Source organism: Schistocerca piceifrons, chromosome 1 (assembly GCF_021461385.2).
Source record: "Schistocerca piceifrons isolate TAMUIC-IGC-003096 chromosome 1, iqSchPice1.1, whole genome shotgun sequence".
NCBI classification, from domain to species: domain Eukaryota; kingdom Metazoa; phylum Arthropoda; class Insecta; order Orthoptera; family Acrididae; genus Schistocerca; species Schistocerca piceifrons.
In genome coordinates, this window is record NC_060138.1 from 1153407123 (window position 1) to 1153415502 (window position 8380).

Genomic DNA, 8380 nt, shown 5'->3' on the forward strand with positions numbered 1-8380 from the left:
ATCACTGTTCACTCCCACAATGTTTCAAAAGTAATTTGCTCTACAATTTGTTCATTTCCTTTTGCATTTAGCGTTTTCCATGACAAAAAAAACCCAGGCCCTCTCTCTTACAGTAACATCACTCAACTCCGCACTTTAACGAGCGTGGTGGCGCATTGGTTAGCACACTAGACTCGCATTCGGGAGGACGACGGTTCAAATCCGCGTCCAGCCATCCCGTTTTAGGTTCAAATGGCTCTAAGCACTATGGGACTTAACATCTGAGGTCATCAGACCCTCGAGCGGTTCTAGGCGCTTCAGTCTGGAACTGCGCGACCGCTACGGTCGCAGGTTCGAATCCTGCCTCGGGCATGGATGTGTGTGATGTCCTTAGGTTAGATAGGTTTTGGTAATTCTAAGTTCTAGGGGACTGATGACTACAGCAGTCAAGTCCCATAGTGCTCAGGGCCATTTGAAATCATCAGCCCCTTAGACTTAGAACTACGTAAACCCAACTAACCAAACAACATCACACACATCCATGTCCGATGCAGGATTCGAACCTGCGACAGTAGCAGCCGCGTGGTTCGGGACCCTGATTCAGGTTATCCGTGATTTACCTAAATCGCTTCAGGCAAACGCCAAGATGGTTCCTTTGAAAAGGCATGACCGACTTCCTTGTCCATCCTTCCCTAATTCGATGGGACAGATGACATCGTTGTTCGAAAGTAGCGGAACTCCTTAACTGCCCCGTCCACAATTTTGATGCTAAGCTTGTCGATATTTACATTTCTGCTACTCCGCATTACTTTTGACTTTCTTCGATGTCTTCCCAATTTATAATTGGTGCTCATTAGATCGTTGAAACCATTTAACAGTTCTTATAATTCTTCCTCACTTTCAGTGAGGATAGCAATGTCAACAGCATATCTTATTCTTTCCCCCTGAATTTTAATCCCATTCTTCAACTTTTACTTCCGTGTGGATTGAATAGTACGGGTAAAATAGTACAGCCGTCTTACACCTCCGAGCACTTAATTCTTTGATTTCCATTCTTGTTTTTCCCTTTTGATTCTTGCACTGACTTTTTATTACCCGTCTCTCCCTATAATTTTCATCTATTTTCCTCACAATTTCGAATGTCTTGCACCATTTTACATTGTTGAACACCTTTTTATGGACGACGCATCCTATGAACGTATCCTGATTTTTCAAACCTTGCTTCCGCGATCAAAGGGTGGCGTCAGAACTGCCTCCCTGATGCCTTTACCTTTCCTAAAATCTAAGAGATCATCATCTAACGGATTCTCAGTTTTCTTTTCCATTCTTCTTTGAGATTTATCACATAATATTGACGCACTGATGATCATAAACTGTTCATTAACCATTTTTCCACCTTGTTGTATAAAATTAAGATAATTAAAATCTTCCGAAGAGCTTGATTTGAATCAAGCGCATGATTGTCGTACGGCGGTTAATAATTTATTCTCCAGGACCTGTTCCGGTAAGCAAAATGTATCACAAACTTGTCTCTTAAACAGGATGCTGCGGCAGCCCATCAGGTATAATTTTTCACGGTGCCAAAACACAGAAAGCGGCGTGCGCCTGGGAGCAGGTTTTATCGCTTCCACGTCTTCATCCGATCTGTGCGATTAACGCTGGCATCCATGACGGTAGGTGTCAAAGTGTCCGACTGCATTACTTCTCTGATGAAGCGTTAAGGGATGGATCGCCTGCACAGTGCGTAATCGTGCTTTTCTTGCAACTTCATGAATAACTTGCTTCCACGAAACGCTTTCCAAAGTCGCGCTACAAATGGTGCATCTTTTGTTGGCCGTCTTACTTTCATTTACCAGTTACACTAGAAAAGCTGATTGTCATCCGTTTCTTCTCACGAGATGCATGTCTCAAACTAATTAGATGTGCTGTACATACACTGGAACCAATTTCGCTCCTGTTGCAGAGCGCTTACATTCTTAACGTCGTTACCTCCAAATGCCGGCCGGGGTGGCCGAGCGTTTCTAGGCGCTACAGTGTGGAACTGCGCGACCGCTACGGTCGCAGGTTCGAATCCTGCCTCGGGCATGGATGTGTGTGATGTCCTTAGGTTAGTTAGGTTTAATTAGTTCTAAGTTCTAGGGGACTAATGATCACAGCAGTTAAGTCTCATAGTGCTTAGAGCCATTTGAACCATTTACCTCCAAATAAGAGATGGAATCCAAAAGTTCTCAAAACACATTAATTAATATTATTGTGTCTTATCTAAATCTTATTCTGCATCATTACCTTTAAATTTGGCCACTTGAGAGCGAATACACCCATCCCAACGAGACTGCCAATCTTGAAATGCACCCTAAAAATCATTCTTTGTTCCGGTGTACTCTAGTCTCTGTTATTCTGCTTGGATTGCTTCCTCTGTATCAGATCTTTACTTCTTCAAGTTGATGTTCATCTAGTCGCACGAAGCTAAGTGTGGTGAGTGCCGCAGGTAGGGAACAACTGTCATTTTGTTTTTAGTTAAAAATCCCCGAATAATGTAGGCTGCATGCGGTCATGCAATGTCATGGTGGAACAACCAGTCGATCGTAGCTGAGTCTCTGAACGTTTCGTTTTCCCTCCTCTCCCAAACATCGCAATAGAACTGTTTGTTGATCATTTGACCAAGAGTGTCAAACTCCTCAGGAACAATCCCATCAATATACATAAGAGAAGCAGACTTATCTGACGTGACGAACTCTACAGTGACGTTTGCTGCTTAGTTTTGGGGACCCAGCTTTCGTCGCCAGTAACAAAGTTGGAGAGAAAGTCTGGATAGTGCTGAAGCCATTGCTTAAGTTAGTGCTGGCGTAAGCCATCGCCAGCACACAGGTCGGCAAAGATGTAGCACAAAGATCGATAGTAGGCGCTGGATCGAGCGCACCTATCACGAGAGAGGCCAGAGACACACCGACAAGCAACGCCCGCCAACGCCCTCTTGACGGCAAGTGTTTAGACCGCCGCCGCTGGCCAGAGGGTCTCAGTGACTCATTCTTCCAGTTTAGCGTCTGTCAGTATAGTGCAGGGCGGGTTCAGTTCACGTAACGGGCTGCGACAGTACATAGCGACCAGATTAGTGACACCGCCAACAGCCTTGTGAGACCGCCAACAGCCTTGCCGCAGTGGTAACACGGGTTCCCGTCTGATCACCGAAGTTTAAGCGCTGTTGGACTGGGCTAGTACTTGGATGGGTGACCATCCGATCTACCAAGTGCTGTTGGCAAGCGAGGTGCACTCAGCCGTTGTGAGGCAAACTGAGGAGCTACTGGATTGAGAAGTAGCGGCTCCGGTCTCGGAAACTGACATACGGCCGGGAGAGCGGAGTGCTGGCACCATGCCCCTCCGTATCCGCATCCAGTGACGCCTATGGTCTGAGGATGACACGGCGGCCGGTCGGTACCGTTGGGCCTTCATGGCCTGTTCGGGAGGAGTTTAGTTTAGTTTCAGCAGTGAGACCAAAGTTTGTAATAACAAGATTACCGGTATTGTCTTCAAGAGTACTATTACTGATGATATTTACCAAGAACATAGCCTCTATTCAAGTTAAGTATCCAGTACAAATAAATGAAGAACCATGTTAATCCACGTGCGCATTTGTGTTGCAGAAAGAGGACACCGGCCACCCATAACAACACCCGCTCCCCTGCTTCCTTGTGTTACAAGACACTACAAAGACATAAATTATAGAGTGCAGCAATCAGTCGTCCTTTTTTAGATTTTATTACGCAAATCCATATTTCGACTAGTGGCTAGCCATTCTCAATGCACTATTTTCTATTCTCGATGCATGTACGTCCCTGCTGTTCGGGCGTCAGTCACATTTCTTTGAGTACTACTCTTGGGAACGTTCTGTCTGTACTAGTGCTTAAGCTCCACACTCAGAAGCGCAGCGCACTCACGCATCCGTGTATTAATTACCAGTGGGTATCGATCACTTCATTTATATAAAAAAATCATTTGTGTCAATCGATTTGCATGTAAGTGATATACTTCGTGAACTACTGCTTTTATTTGATATGAATTGAACAGTTTCGTAGTTAGTTAATAAAAACATAAACATGTCAACTCTAGAAAGTTATTAAAAATAATGTTTGCTACTACCTCGCCCTTTGTGGGGAAGCGATGTATTAGAGAGTGTTATGGAGCTGGTTTTAAGAGAGACATGTTTGTGCACTTGTAGGGAGTTGTGTTTCCGTGATAATTGTTTTATCATTGCTTGTTTAGTACGAAAAAATATAGAAAACAAAAACTTTTGGGAAGGCCTAATATTTACGAGCGGAAGCTATCTTTAAAACCCAAACTGAACTTTGTAGGTAATTCCTTCTGAACGACAAAGCTTTTCTCAACACACATGCTCCTGGACAGGATGGGCAGGCAAAATTTTATTTCAGATTTCGTTTTCAATTGAGTCTTCCGAGTACCGCTACGGTCGCAGGTTCGAATCCTGCCTCGGATATGGGTGTGTGTGATGTCCTATGTTAGTTAGGTTTAAGTAGTTCTACGTTCTAGGGGACTGATGACCTCAGAAGTTAAGTCCCATAGTGCTCAGAGCCATTTTTTGTCGCTCACAAGCAACGCCTTCAACCATCTACTGAATAAATACGTGCACTTGGGAAGCGAATATCGTGTGTGGTCGTTGGAGGATCCCGCAAGGCCAGGACGTAGTTTCTTCACTTGGTTTGCTGGAGACATTCCTTCACTGGACTGCTATACTGGCGGTCAGTCTTTTAACTCCGTCCCGAGGGCAAGCCCTTTCTGTATTCTGTATACCAAGAATATATTCCAAGTTCAATGAATTTAACTCTTTTATTTCGGCACCTCCCTTCCGACGTTCATCCATCCCGCTTCACGTCGTGTAGACTCTGAAGAGAACAATGAAACCAACATAAAACCAGCTGATTACAAGATTTTGTAATTTATGAGTGGATGTGTGTGATGTCCTTAGGTTAGTTAGGTTTAAGTAATTCTAAGTTGTAGGGGACTGATGACCTCAGAAGTTAAGTCCCATAGAGCTGAGAGCCATTTGAACAATTTTTTAACGTTGGTGTTATTATTACTAGTTCTCTACATATTGTTGTGAAGTGCTCTATCAATATTGCAGATATTTGTCATTTTGCCCAAAACTGAAAGTATTCATCACCAACTGCGACATAGTCACGTGTACAAACAGTGATCCAATACTTTCAAATGTTTTTTTATTCCAGTCTTTGATCACAATATCAATTCTTTAGACGATGACGGGTTTCAGTCCGTAACGACCATCCTCAGATCTTTTTTACACCATGTCCTATAGTGATAAGGCCATAATGGCACCGTCGAAACATATAAATATAATTAGCACAGCTCACATAGATCTAAAATAAGGTGTAGAATAGGCCACATCGCCCATACAGTCATTATTGAGTTGTAATGAGGATGGTCATTACAGACTGAAACCGGTCATCGTGTAAAGAATTGATATTGCGATCAACGACTGGAATAAAAGACATTTGAAAGTATTGGATCACGGTTTGTACACGTGACTATGTCGCAGTTGGTGATGAATACTTTCAGTTTTAGGCAAAATGACAAATATCTGCAATATTGATAGAGCACATCACAACAATATGTAGAGAACTAGTAATGATAACACCAAAGTTAAAAAATGGTTCAAATGGCTCTGAGCACTATGGGACTTAACATCTGAGGACATTAGTCCCCTACAACTTAGAACTACTTAAACCTAACTAAACTAAGGACATCACACACATCCATGCCCGAGGCAGGATTCGAACCTGCGACCGCAGCAGTCGCGCGGTTCCGGACCGAAGCGCCTAGAACCGCTCGTCCACCGCAGCCGGCAACACCAACGTCCAAAGTTTTCGGAGTGATAGTTAAAACCACCTCTCGTGGATCGCACAGAAGCAAAATCGTAACGTACATGCTTTGATGGGTGCTTCATTTGTAACATACTGCCTCAGATACGTCTATGGGGCGTTCAGACACGTGACTGGACATCACGGCGCGGTCAGAGGAACGGCGAGCGTCCGTCTGGCAGGGCTGGATGCCTGTCCAGCGGTCGAACCGGCTGTCGGCCACGGGCGCGGCCCGGCTGCCAAAAAACAAGAACGGAACGCGGCTCGCGGAACCCCGTCCGGCGGCCATCTGGCCCGGGTCAGCTCCGCTGGCGATCCCGGCTCCCTACACGGGGCGCCCTCGCTTGCCCGCTACCGCTACTGTGGGCCAGCAGCAAGGTGTTCGCTGCCAGAGCGGCGAGCGTCTAAGTAAAGGGGAAGTGCCCTGTGCGCATGCGCCACACAAGCAACTCCAAGCGGCCAACATAAATCGTCTCATTGTTACGCGCGACAAGTAGCGTCCACGCCAGCTGTCACGTCTTACAAGCGCTGCGAGTTCTGGCGCGTGGACAGTTCTTCGAAGATACGTCTGCTCCGTATCTATCACCATGCCATAATATATATTATTTCTCAAGTCTACATTCCTTTTTCTCACCACATATGTGGGGACACAGAACCACAGGGCTCTAACCCTGCCCTACAGCTGCAAGCACAACTGTACCTTTGCCAGATCAGTTCTCTGTAGTACGCGGTATATGCAACACGCATTTTGTAAACGCTACGAGGATAAAAGTACAAGGGGCGTTTGAAAAGTCCGTGCAAAGTCCGAGAGATGGCACCACCGGCGCGTATCGAGGTCATGTCTTCGACCATAAATGTAATAGACTGGCCCTGGCGTCATTTTCGTGGCTCCAACATCTCTGGGCTAAAGTCACGTGAATATTGGCAAAACATGGTTGTTTCGTGTTGCGCTTATGGCTGTACTCAGCGTTTTGTCGGGGGAAATGGCATTACATTTCACGTGTAAGTGTTTCTATGATAGTACAGATGCGGTTATTGAAATCTGCTGAAGTGACTTTTATATGTTTTTTACACCTGAAATAGAGTATCACGTAAATTAAAGTGTTGAAAGTGATGCCTGTAAAGTCAGACTCATATTACATTTTGGAAGGTATCTGTGATAATTCGGTTACAGAATAAGTATAACTGTTTCTCGTTCCTACTCATAGGTTCCCTAAGGATGAAAACCGAAGGCAGCTTTGGATACAGGCCCTGAAACGGAAAAACTTGAAGCCATCTGCACATACGCGCCTTTTTGTATATACAAGTGAGATTATAATAAGGTAAGAGCACCTATAGTCGACACATGAAGAGAATTTTTTTCTACCTTCTAATACTATTAAATAAATGTAGGCTCCAAAATTATTTTCTGAAACTTCAAAGTCTCGCCTTTCATCTAAAATATCATTTTTTTAAATCTGATAAGTCGCATATATGTACAGTACTTAATAATCACTTTCTGAATATAGCAGGTGAACTAAATAGAAACCTAGTCCCAACAGGGAATCATACAGCGCTCTTAGAAAAAAGTGTTCCGAGACTGTTACCTGAAATGCTCCTCCATGATACTGACAAGAGGGAGATTGAGTTAATAATTAAATCACTAAAGACCAAGAACTCTAATGGATATGACGGGGTATCTAGCAGAATACTGAAGTATTGTTCCACGTATATTAGCTCAGTACTTAGCCATATCTGTAACTTTTCCTTTAGCAGTGGTCGGTTTCCTGACCGATTAAAGTACTCGGTAGTGAAGCCACTTTATAAAAAGGGAGACAGGGATAATGTTGACAATTATAGACCTATTTCTATGCCATCGGTGTTTGCTAAAGTTATCGAGAGGCTTGTATATACAAGGTTACTGCAGCATTTAAATTCACATAATTTGCTGTCAAATGTACAGTTTGGTTTTAGAAATGGCTTAACAACTGAAAATGCTATATTCTCTTTTCTCTGTGAGGTTTTGGACGGATTAAATAAAAGGTTGAGAACGTTAGGTGTTTTCTTTGATTTAACGAAGGCTTTTGACTGTGTTGACCACAAAATATTACTGCAGAAGTTGGAACATTATGGAGTAAGGGGAGTAGCTTACAATTGGTTCGCCTCCTACTTTAAGAACAGAAAGCAGAAGGTAATCCTCCACAATATTGAGAGTGGTAATGATGTTCAGTCCCAATGGGGCACTGTTAAATGGGGCGTTCCCCAAGGGTCGGTGCTGGGGCCACTGCTGTTCCTTCTTTATGTAAATGATATGCCTTCTAGTATTACAGGTGATTCAAAAATATTTCTGTTTGCTGATGACACCACCTTGGTAGTGAAGGATCTTGTGTGTAATATTGAAACATTATCAAATAATGTAGTTCATGAAGTAAGTTCGTGGCTTGTGGAAAATAATTTGATGCTAAATCACAGTAAGACTCAGTTTTTACAGTTTCTAACCCACAATTCAACAAGAACTGACATTTTAATCA

At 43.7% G+C, this 8380-nt stretch overlaps 1 pseudogene; it reads left to right on the forward strand.

Annotated features, from left to right (window-relative positions):
- The first annotated feature begins 3119 nt into the window (after positions 1-3119).
- Positions 3120-3238, forward strand: LOC124726853 (annotated as a pseudogene).
- The last annotated feature ends 5142 nt before the right edge of the window (positions 3239-8380 follow it).